A 12663-nucleotide genomic window follows, 5' to 3' on the forward strand; every position below is an offset into this window, starting at 1 on the left:
TAGCATGGGCACCTCCAGGATCCCAGGTTCGATTCCCGGCTTGGGTCACTGTCTGTGCGGAGTCTGCATGTTCTCCCCGTGTGTGCATGGGTTTCCTCCGGGTGCTCCTGTTTCCTCCCACAGTCTAAAGATGTGCAGGTTAGGTGGATTGGCCATGCTAAATTTCCCTTAGTGTCCAAAATTGCCCTTCGTATTGGGTGGGGTTACGGGGATCGGGTGGAGGTGTGGGCTTGGGTAGGGTGCTCTTTCCAATAGCCAGTCCAGACTCAATGGGCAGAATGGCCTCCTTCTGCACTGTAAATTCTATGATCAACTATGCTGATTAAATATGACACATCCACTGTTCAGCAAAGAGACTTGTCCATCAACTCCCACAGATTGCAGGCTTTCCCAAGATGCTGTGGTTGGGATTCACATGTTGTACACTTGTATCTACAGGAAGTATAATTACTCAGTAATTACCGTGGTAGTTGTATGTGATGCCTAGCTGAAGATTCTTCTGCACATTAGGATTTAAACACAATGGCTAAGATTTCCTGGTCCACCCATGGCAGGAATCATTGCAGGCAGGACAGAACATTTTATGGACTAATCAAAACGTCCTCCGACGTCGGGCGGGGTTTTCTCGTCTTGCAGTGGGTTTGATTGTAAATATCTTATTTAACATGAAGTTAAGTTACTTTTGACTCTGACATGACTTTCTGACTGCAAGACAATCTCTTTCTTCCTGTAGCAGTACCCATCTCTGTTCTTGTGCCAGTCCCACTGCAGATTATACTTTCATCCAAGCTTGTAACCTTGAGGCTCAATTCTGTTTCTCACTAGCCTCTTGAGCTAAACCTGAGACAAAAAATTCTATAAGCCACATTCCATCCCATACTAATTTTTGATCACCTATCACTTTGTATCCTCACCACCTTTCTTCTTCTACTCTACTCTCATTTCTATCAATGCCAGCTCCTTCAACCAAGCTTATGCCCTCAGCCCTTCTAACTTTGGCCAATTGTTTAGCACTTGTCACATACCTATAAAGGATGGTATAATGTTAGCCATCACACTCAAACATCATGAAATGATCGTTCGAAACCACTCCGCCTTGGTACTTCTCCCCATAAATTCTGCAAAGTTCTTTTTACCCATTCCTTTCATACCCATTTTCTCAGCTAAATGTCACTGTCAATAACGCCCCAAACTCGCCAACAGGGCTAAGGAGTTGGTATTGGTGCTTCTCAAAATATACAAAATGTTAAAAAGAGACAAAATTTTCTTCGATGTGCTGAATGGGGGATTTTAAATTTACAGCATGTGTAAAAACATCATTGTCACTGCTATATAACAAAATTTGGTATATAAATAGCTCTTTTAAGAATTGAAATGTCCCAAGGCACTTCATGGAAGGATTATAAAACAAAATATAGCACCAACAGCAATAAGATGAAATTAGATAATAGATCATAGAATTTACATTACAGAAGGAGGCCTTTCTGCCCATCCGAGTCTGCACCGGCCCATGGAAAGATCACCCGACCTAAGCACACACCTCCACCCTATCCCCGTAACCAGTAACCCCATCTAACCTTTTTGACACTCGGGGCAATTTAGCATGGCCAATCCACCGAACCTGCACATCTTTGTCTGTGGGAGTAAACCGGAGCACCTGGAGGAAACCCATGCAGACACGGGGAGAATGTGCAGACGCCACACAGACAGTGACCCAAGACTGGAATTGAACCTGGGGCCGTGGAGCTGTGAAGCAACTGTGCTAACCACTGTGCTATCATGCCGCCCGTTATAACCGTTTGGTCATGCAGAACTTGAGTATTGCTAAAAAAGGAAATACGTCGGAGCTTTTTGTCATGCAATCATTTGGACACTTGGCAGGAAAACCAAAAACAAGGGGAAACAATATCTTATACTGTTTGAAAAGAGAGTTCTGATAAGTTGGCAAGTGGATTTTGATTGTTAAAGGTGTTGCAAAGAGAATACATCAGTTGATAATGACTGATCGTTAACTGCCAAGCATGGTTCGAAATTTAAACCAGGTAGTTTGACCTTAACTGGTCAAGGCATTGTCCGGAGGAATGACCTAGCAAATGGCAGTCACTTATTTTGTTGAGCTGAAACAGGTGCAATGTGTGTACATGTTCTTTCTGCCTGCAAAGAACAGGGCCATGTGTATTAATATATATGAGGTACAAAGGGCAGAAAGGTAGCACAGTGGTTAGCACTACTGCCTCATGGTGCTGAGGACCAGGGTTTGATCCCAGCCCTGGGTCACTTTCCACATTCTCCCAGTGTCTGCGTGGGTCTCACCTCCACAACTCAAAGACGTGCAGCGTACATGGATTGGTCATGCTAAATTGCTCCTTAATTGGAAAAAATAATTATTGGGTACTCTAAATCTATTTTAAAAAATATACATGATGTACAGCTCAGTGCCACCAGCATCCATATGGAAACTGACATGTTTTTGGATCAGCGACACTAAAAGAAAACAGACTTGCTAACTTCAGTTTCTCCGCTTGGCACTGTGCTTGCATTGAACAGGATGTTTTTAAAGAAATTATCAACTTTTACTTTGCATCTGAAAAATCTGAACAAAATGTGGTCAAAAGAAGCATTATTTTGGATTTATTTTTTTGAAAGTACAAAAACATAATTAAAAATTGATTCCATCAGCATCAGTATAATTAATCCAGAATGAAGAGACTATTGTATTTGGATATCTGAGGTAATTAGATACCTTTTATTTGGGTGATAAAGCCTAACCATAATGTCTTTCTCGATTTCAGCCAGGAGCAGGCTTACGACATACCAAGGTCATAATTGTCAAGATTATGAGACCACATAGTTACAGCGCAAGTCTGTACTAAATCAGCAGATACATCATCCTTAATTTCAAAGCTAAATGCACTGTACTGTGAAATTCGATTCAATCCATAATCAGAAGAGCTCTCTGGAAGGTGAAGGATCCAGAACACATTAATCAAAAACAAAGGCCTGAGCTACTGACTGAAGCCAAAGAGACTGAAGACACGCTATCAGTAGGAAACAAAGAACCCTCATGTATCTCTTGGTCTACAATGAACTATTCTGTTCTGCCTCTTGGAGAGTGCACAGTTCACAAGAGATCCTGATCCAAGCAATCGGCAGCCTCGGCCTCATTAATTAGGAAGGAGCTGGCAGGGGCAAGGGAAATGTATCCTTCGATGCTTCCTTGGGAACAACAGGATACATTTTCATTTGCAGCCAAATATTCATCTTGTTGTGGGAATATTAAATAAATATAAATTTAGTTCTCATTCTTAGTTCCAATGTGTGGTAATACCAGGTATTGCGGTACCAGAGAGAGGAATAACCATTGGCTAGACCGCGGGGTCTTCCATTGGGCAATGTACATAGCCCCGCCCTGAGAGACGGGGTATAAGAACCAATGCCGTACCAGCAGCCTTCACTTCTGTAACTTTGCTGCTGGGTACAGTTCTATCTGATTAAAGCTGAATCGATATGACTCCACGTGGACTCAAGCGTATTGATTGTGTATCAATTTAATCAGAACTGTACCCAGCAGCGAAGTTACAGAAGTGAAGGCTGCTGGGATGGCATTGGTTCTCCCGTCCCTTTGAACGCCTCAGCATGGACTTCAAAGGCCCCCTCCCCTCCACCGACCGCAACACGTATTTCCTGAACATGGTTGATGAGTACTCCCGGTTCCCATTCGCCATCCACTGCCCGGACATGACCACAACCACCGTCATCAAGGCACTCCAAACTATTTTTACACTGTTCGGTTTCCCCGCATACATCCAGAGTGATAGGGGGTCCTCCTTTAGGAGTGACGAGCTGCGCCAGTTCCTGCTTAGCAAAGGCATCGCCTCGAGCAGGACGACCAGCTACAACCCCCGGGGAAACGGGCAGGTAGAAAGGGAGAACGGAACGGTCTGGAAGACCATCCTGCTGGCCCTTCGGTCCAGGAATCTTCCAGTCTCCCACTGACAAGAAGTCCTCCCAGTGGCCCTGCACTCCATTCGGTCACTGCTATGTACTACCACGGACCAGACACCTCATGAACGTCTCCTTGTTTTCCCCAGGAAGTCCTCGGGGACCTCGCTCCCAACCTGGCTAGCAACACCCGGAACCGTCCTGCTGTGGAAACATGCGAGGGCGCACAAGTCGGACCCGCTGGTCGAAAGGGTCCACCTGCTGCATGCCAACCCCCAGCACGCCTACGTAGCGTTCCCCGATGGACGCCAAGATACGGTCTCCCTCCGGGACCTGGCGCCCGCCGGAGCCCCACGCGCGCCCGAGCCACTGCCCCCACCCCCCCCCCCCCCCCACGTACCTGACCGGAGGGTCAGTACTGCCGCCAGAACCCCGACCCAGAGCCGAGCAGGCACCACCGCCCCCTACAGGCACCCCTTCCTTCTGCCCATCTTTTGACCTTACAGCGCCGCCTAGGGGTGACGAAACTGCCTGGGAGGAAGACACCACGTTCCCGGAGTCACTACTGCCGGGGCCCTCACCAGGATCGCCGCCGAAACTTAGACGCTCCAGTAGGACGACCAGGCCGCCCGATCATCTGATTGCAGCACCATGAAGAAAATTAACAACGCAAGAACTTTATCCGCAACCCTCGATAGCATGGTACCTGCAATACCTGGTCCTACCATGAAAAGGCGACAGTAATACTGGCCATCACCCCGCTGGCTCTTTTTCTAACAGGGGGTGAATGTGGTAATACCAGGTATTGCGGTACCAGAGAGAGGAATAACCATTGGCTAGACCGCAGGGTCTACCATTGGGCAATGTACATAGCCCCGCCCTGAGAGGCGGGGTATAAGAGCCAATGCCGTCCCAGCAGCCTTCACTTCTGTAACTTCGCTGCTGGGTACAGTTCTATCTGATTAAAGCTGAATCGATATGACTCCACGTGGACTCAAGCGTATTGATTGTGTATCACAATGTGCAATACTTTAATTAAGGGACAAAAAGAGAAAATTCAGGTTGTACAGATTGGACCAAAATAAAATTGCATACTTTGCCTGAACAGGACATCGAAGGGAGAGGGGACCAAGACCGTGAGCAGAATAGGGACACAACATAACACCAAAAAAATCAAGTCAGAGGGAAAACAGCAGTAGCACGTTTTAAGGGAGTCATACAAGGCTGGATGGCCTCTACTTTAATGCCAGGAGTATAACAGGTAAAACGGATAAGTTAAACATGAGGATTAACACACAGAATTGGAATATAGTAGCAATCACGGAGACGTGGTTGAGGGATTGGCAGCTCAACATCCCGGGATGTAGAATCTTCAGGCGAGACGGAGGATGGGTTAACAGAGAAGGAAGTATTGCATTATTAGTTAAGAAGTCAAATCCTGCAATTAGGAGAGATGATATCCTGGAGGGGGCATCAAATGAAGCTTTGTGGGTAGAGCTTAGGAATAAAAAAGGGATAGCAACATTGCCAGGTGTTTATTATAAACCCTCAGATAGTCCGCAGGAAACTGAGAAAATATGTATGCAACTCGCAGAGGTGTGTAAAAATAATAATAGGGTAATTATATGTGGTGACTTCAACTTTCCCAACATTAACTGGGATAGTCATCGTGTTAAGGGCTCAGATGGAGTGGACTTCCTAAAATGTATACAAGAGAACCCTTTAACTCAATATGTCCAACAAGGGACGGTGCAGTGCTGGACCTAATTCTGGGAAATTAAACTGGGCAGGTAGGGGAGCATTTTGGTGATCGTGACCACAATATGGTACAATTTCAGTTTGTAATGGACAAAGAAATAGACAAGTTGCAAAAAAAGGTTTTGATTTGGAAGAGAGCAGATTTTAGTAAAATAAGGCAGAATTTGGCCAAAATAGACTAGAAAAAGTTACTTGTGGGGAAATCTACAGAAGAGCAATCAAAAAGGAAATGGGGAGGGTACCAGGAAGGAGTAACAAGCCCAGAGAACCATAGGTGACCAGAGACATTCAGGATATGATGAGGAGGAAAGAGGCTTTTAGCAAGTACCAGGGGAGCAAATCAACAGAGGCATTAGTGGAGTACAAAAAGTGCTGTATGGAGCTTAAGGCAGCAATTAGGAGGGCAAACAGGATATGAGACAGCTCTGGCTGGTAAAAGTAGGGAAAATCCCAAGATATTCTATAAGTATATCAATGGGAAGAGGATAACCAAGAAAAAATAGGGACCAAGGGGGAAATCTGTGAGTGGAGCCAGAGGACATTGGTAGGGTGTTGAACAAATACTTCACATCTGTCTTCACCCAAGAGAATGAGGAGGTAGATATGGAATTCAGGGAGAGAGATTGTGAGGTTCTTGAGTAAATTGTCATAGGGAGTGACAAAGTATTGGAGGTTGATGTGTTAGGCAAGTAGGTTCGATGTGGACTGCACTCGATGCAGGGAAGCTAGAAACAGACATCTAACACTGGAGAAGATCCAACACTGTTTTATTCAATGATAGAACTGATATACATATTCAGCTGTGGATCGACACCATACTGAACTGACTGGAGACCTTGTAGTAGCCTGACCAGACTTACTAGCTACCGCATGGTGTTTGCACTTGATAGCTCGTGGACTCTGACTGTCTCAGTGGCTGGGTCCCGAGAGAGCGGGAAACATAGTGCCCTCTGGCTTTATAGTGGTAGTGTCCTGTCTGGTGATTGGCTGCACTGTGTTGTGTGCTTACTGGTCATCCTGTGTGTCAATCACTGCCTGTCTGCATCTCAGTATATACATGAGTGGATATTATGACATCTCCCCTTTTTTTAGATAAATAAACACTAAGGTGTGCGTGCATATATGCCTGACTATATACAAAAGGTGTCTAAATGAACGTATATACATAGGAAGGTGTCGATGGTGCAGATACATGGCAAACAAAACAATATTTACAGAGGTTAAATCGATGAAGTCACAAAATGTACAAAAGTTCAGTCTGCAGATTCAGTCTTTGTGGTGGGCGACAAATTCTTGTTGATCGCCACAGAGGTGGATCAGGAGCTACCTGCAAGTGGATAGGCGGGATCGCTGCCATCGCAGTGGTCGCATGGGCCGGCAGGATTGCTGGTAGATTGGTGGAAGAATGCTTGGTCTGGCGCAGATGGTGTCGAGGTCAGATTTTGAGATGAGGTTCACTGATGCGTCGGTGTCCAGTTTAAATCGGATGCGAGCCTTGTTAACTGTGAGGACAGCACACCACTCGTCGTTGGGATCCACACTCAGGATCGAGATGCGTTTCGCCGTTGTGGTGGAAGGCAGCGCATGTGTAGTTATGATGCCCACCCGGTATGGGGACTTGAGGCACTCAGCATCAGGGTCTGTTGGGCTGTTGGGATCGGAATCTGGCATGCCTTGTTGTATTGAGCAGACATTTCTGCGCCGCAGCTGGGATCGCTGGCTGCAGAGCGGTGGAGCAGATCTGCAAAGGGCTGCGTAGTGAGCAAGCTTGCCTCACTAGATTCCGGTGTCCTTTTGCCGGACATTGCCGCTTTACATGGGCGGAGCCACAATTTGGACATGTCATGACGCCAACGTCAGCACGTTCCGTGCGCCATCGTGCATGCGCAGTACGGCCGGTCGATGTACGCACCTGCGCAGTCGGATTGTCGGGCTCGTCGTCCACACGGTCGTGGCGGGCATGCGCAGGGACCCGGGAAAAGTGCGCAAAACAGCCACTCTCCTCGATGCTCAGGCCCTGCATTTATGCAATGGCCTGCACCCGTTCCGCCTCGTGGGAGGTCAGCTTTGCAGTTGCTGCCGCTCTGATGTGGGAGTAACGATTCTCCGAATGCTCATGGACAATGCACATCTCGATAGCGACAGAGAGGGTCAACTGTTTGACTTTCAGGAGCTGCTGCTGAAGGGAGTCGGAGTGGACCCCGAAAACGATCTGATCCCGGATTATGGAATCAGCCGTCGAGTCATAGTTACATGACTGCGCTAGGATCCGGAGATGGGTCACGGAGGACTGAAAAGGTTCATCCTTACCCTGAAGCCTCTGCTGGAAAACATACCGTTCAAAGCTTTCATTCACCTCAATGTCGCAGTGGCTGTCAAACTTCAGCAGGACTGTTTTGAATTTCGTTTTGTCTTTGCCGTCAGCGAACGTAAGGGAGTTGTAGATGTGGATGGCATGGTCCCCCGCGGTGGTGAGAAATAGCGCAATCTTCCTGGCATCCGATGCTGCTTCGAGGTCGGAGGCTTCGATGTACAAGAGGAACTTTTGCTTGAAGGTTTTCCAATTGGCGCCGAGGTTGCCGGAGATGCGGAGCTGAGAAGGAGGCTGGATGTTTTCCATTTCACCGGATGGCTGCTTGCTGATCAATGCTGATTCATTCGAGGTAGGTTCGTCAAGATCAGTATCACTCTGGCACCACGATGTGTTAGGCAGGTAGGTTCAGTGTGGACTGCACTCGATGCAGGGAAGCTAGAAACAGACGTCTAACACTGGAGAAGATCCAACACTGTTGTATTCAACGATAGAACTGATATAAATATTCAGCTGATACACTGAACTGACTGGAGACCTTGTAGTAGCCTGACCAGACTTACCAGCTACCGCATGGTGTTTGCACTTGCTAACTCGTGGACTCTGACTGTCTCAGTGGCTGGGTCCCGAGAGAGCGCGAAACCTAGTGCCCTCTGGCTTTATAGTGGTAGTGTCCTGCCTGGTGATTGGCTGCACTGTGTTGTGTGCTTACTGGTCATCCTGTGTGTCAATCACTGCCTGTCTGCATCTCATTATATACATGAGTGGATATTATGACAGAGGTATTGGCAGACTTAGGTGATTACTACTTTCCAAACATTAATTAGGATAGTCACCGTGTTAAGGGCTCAGAGGGAGAACTTTCCAGGTGTGGATTAATTGTGTCCCAGGATGCTGCGGGAGGTAAGGGAGGAGATTGCAGGGGCTCGGAACCAAATTTTTAATTCATCTCTATCACAAGGGAGGTGCCAGAGGACAGGAGAACAGCTAATGTGGTCCCACGATTTAAGAAAGGTTGTAAAGATATGCCAGAGAACTGCAGACCAGTGAATCTCCCATCAGTGGTAGGGAAACTATTGGAGACAATTCTGAAGGAGAGATTTTATCTCCACTTGGAGGGGCAAAGTTTGATCAGGAATAGTCAGCCTGGCTTTGTTAGGTTATGCTGAACACATTTTATTGAATTTTTTTGAGCATGTGGCCAGGTGTGTAGATAAGTGCAGTGCAGTGCAGTTACATGGATTCCAGCAAAGCCTTTGACAAGGTCCCACATGGGAGGCTTATAAAGAAGCACAGAGGATACAGGGTAAGTTGATTTGGATTTTGTTTATTGTCACGTGTACCAAGGTACGGTGAAAAGTATTTTTCTGCGAGCAGCTCAACAGATCATTAAGTACATGAAAAGAAAAGGAAACAAAAGAAAATACATAATAGAGCAACACAAGGTACACAATGTAATTACATAACACCTGCATCAGGTGAAGCTTACAGGGGTGTTGTGTTAATGAGGTCAGTCCATAAGAGGGCCTTTTAGGAGTCTGGTAACAGCGGGGAAGAATAACGTGGATTCAAAATTCGCTTAGCTGTACGAGACAGAGTGTGATGACAGACGGCTGCTTTAGTGACTGGAAGCCAGTGTCGAGTGGCGTACGACAAGGATCTGTGAAGGTCCACCATTGTTTGTAATTTTTATAAATTATACAGATGACTATGTAGGGGTAAGGATCAGTAACTTTGCGATAACACAAAGATTGGCCAGGTAGTTAACAGTGAGGTTGGGTATCTTGGGTTACAAGATATAGACGGGATGGTCAAAGGGCAGAAAAGTGGCACATGGAATTTCACCCTGAAAAGTGAGAGGTGATACACTTTGGAAGGAATAACTGGACAAGGAAGTATCCAATGAATGGCCTGACACTGGGAAGTTCCGAGGAACAAAGGGACCTTGGCTTGTTTGTCCATAGATCCCTGAAGGCAGAAGGGCAGGTTAATAGGATGGTGAAAAAGGCATATGGGACTCTTGCCTTTATTAATAGAGGGATAGATTACAAAGGCAGGGTGGTCATGTTGGAGTTGTATAGAACTTTGGTAAAGTCACAGCTGGAGTCCCGTGTGCAATTCTGGTCACCACATTATAGGAAGGATGTGATTGCACTGGCAAGGGTGCAAAGGTGATTCACCAGGGTGTTGCCTGGGATGGACCATTTAAGTTATGAAGAGAGGTTGAAAAGGCTTGGGCTGTTTCGCTGGATCAGAGAAGACTGAGGGGCAATCTGATCAAGGTGTACAAGATTATGGAGGGTGTGGATAGGGAGCAGCTGTTCCCTTTCGTTGAAGGGTCAGTTACGAAGGGACATAAGTTCAAGGTGAGGGGCAGGAGGTTTTGGAGGGAATTTGAGGAAAAACCTTTTTACCCAGAGGGTGGTGACAGTCTGGAACGCACTGCCTGGGAGAGTGTTAGAGGCAGGTTGCCTCACACCCTTTAAAAACTACCTGGATGAGCACTTGGGCTCGTCATAACTTTCAAGGCTATGGGCCAAGTGCTGGCAAATGGGATTAGGTAGGCAGGTCAGGTGTCATTCATGCATCAGTGCAGAAGTGATGGGTCGATTCTGTAATTACTCCATTCATGCCTCCGTTGATTTGCTCCACATATACTTGATAAAAGCCTCACTTTTCCTTCTCATTATATCCTGGTTCTCAGGGCTTGTTACTCCTTTCTAGTACCCTTTCCATTAGATTTGTACTTGGATGTTTAAATTCTGATGTTCTTTGTATGTCAAGTTGCTCAAGTGCAGCTGATAACTGTAAATTCTATGATAACACTGCAATGAGGAAACCAGACATCTGGGTCGAGACTGAAGATGGCAATACATTTCTGCTTCCCTAATCAAATCTGTTTAAAGAGTTATATTTAATTTTCAATGTCAGAGAGATTGACTGGCAATAATTAACATATTTGTTGAAAGGGTACTTAGACTGAAGTAGACAATGGGCATGATTTACCGGAAACGTTTCCAAGTGTGGCAGCAAGCGGGAGTTGCCAGGTGCTTTCCAATGGCTGACCCGGCGAGACCGTCACCTGTATCTAACGGCAATTAGGACGGTAATGATGCCCCATGGGGTTCACGTTGAAAATGGCTGTCCCGCTTGCTCATTCACCTGGACCGCTTCCAGCTGCTCCATGCTAACGAGGGGCAGCAGCTCCAAAACCGATTCTGCAGAGCAAACCCCGGACAGCACGCAGCTATGTCACCACACTGACCCACCCCATGGTTCGGAGATTCAGACTGTTGGACCCGGTGGAGTCAAGACAGGACACCCTGTTCCCCCAATGGGGTCAGCTGATCAGCCCCAGGTCAGCCAGAGCCGCATGGGAGGCAGTGGAAGAGGCCGTCAACTCGGGCAATGTGAATAGGAGGGCCGCAACCCAGTACCACAAGGGACAGCATGGTAGCACAGTGGGTAGCACTGATGCTTCACAGCTCCAGGGTCCCAGGTTTGATTCCCATCTTGGGGCACTATCTGTGCGGATTCTGCACGTTCTCCCCATGTCTGCAGGGGTTTCCTCCGGGTGCTCCGGTTTCCTCCCACAAGTCCTGAAAGATGTGCTGTTAGGTAATTTGGACATTCTAAATTCTCCCTCTGTGTACCCGTACAGGCACAGGAATGTGGCGACTAAGGGCTTTTCACAGTAACTTAATTGCAGTGTTAATGTAAGCCTACTTGTGACAATAAAGATTATTGTTAACTCAACGAATTCACCGGGCCGCATGGGTGAGTAAGCATTGGCCCCCGGCATCGGTCCTACCTGCCATCCCACAGCGCCCCACCCAGCCACCCGCCCGCCACTCCGGCGGTTGGCACGGCAACCCCCCAGCACAATACCGCACCTATGCTCCAGCATACACTGGCATCCACAGCATACGCCAACCATGTCCAGCGGCAGTGCCCATGCCTGTCCCCCAACATAGCGGCAGCGCGCCCCCCCCACCCTTGCATGATCCTTGCCGCTGCAGTCTGTCCTCCATCCTCCGGCTCATCCAGTGGGTCCTCCCCCGGCTCGTCCTCCAGCCCTTCCTGGTCCGTCTCGTCCTCGTCCTCCTCCTTAGACGAAGCCGCCTGTTCCTCCTCTTCCACCTGCAGCATGTCTTCCCACTGCTGTGCCAGGTTGTGGAGGGCACAGCAGAACACCATGAAGCGGGTGACAATCCAGGGGGTGAACTGCAGTGCACCACCAGAGTGGTCGAGCCATCAGAACTGCATTTTTAGCAGTTTCATGCACCATAAAATGACAGCCCGGGTGGCTACATGGGTGTCGTTACATCGGGCCTTCGCATGGATCTCCGGCCTCTGTACTGGTGTCATTAGCCAGGACCTCAGCAGGTTTGTCTTAATCCCCAAGAGCCAAAAGGTCATCGTGCGTCGTCCCTCGAACACAGACAAGGTGCAAGGCGACATGCACGCCATCTATTACCCCCTATGCCTGGGATACCTTGGTGATGTGGCAGAATCCGACAACCTAGGCATTTTGATGAGCTTGGCCCAGCTCAAAGTTTATGTAGTCAGCTGCCCAGGCAAAGAGGGCACCCGTGACTTCTTTTTAAAAAAAGAAGTCACTTTATTACAAACATGCATCAAAACAGGTTACA

At 47.5% G+C, this 12663-nt stretch overlaps 1 long non-coding RNA gene across 1 annotated transcript in view; it reads left to right on the forward strand.

The window, feature by feature from the left end:
- Positions 1-4327, forward strand: part of LOC140428758 (uncharacterized) — a 34261-nt gene extending 29934 nt beyond the window's left edge. The window contains exon 3 of the long non-coding RNA XR_011948859.1: positions 2793-4327. This is a non-coding gene — a long non-coding RNA (uncharacterized lncRNA). The remainder of the gene's footprint in view (positions 1-2792) is intronic.
- Positions 4328-12663: the final 8336 nt, after the last annotated feature.

This window comes from Scyliorhinus torazame, chromosome 8 (genome assembly GCF_047496885.1).
Source record: "Scyliorhinus torazame isolate Kashiwa2021f chromosome 8, sScyTor2.1, whole genome shotgun sequence".
In the NCBI taxonomy this organism is placed as follows: Eukaryota; Metazoa; Chordata; class Chondrichthyes; order Carcharhiniformes; family Scyliorhinidae; genus Scyliorhinus; species Scyliorhinus torazame.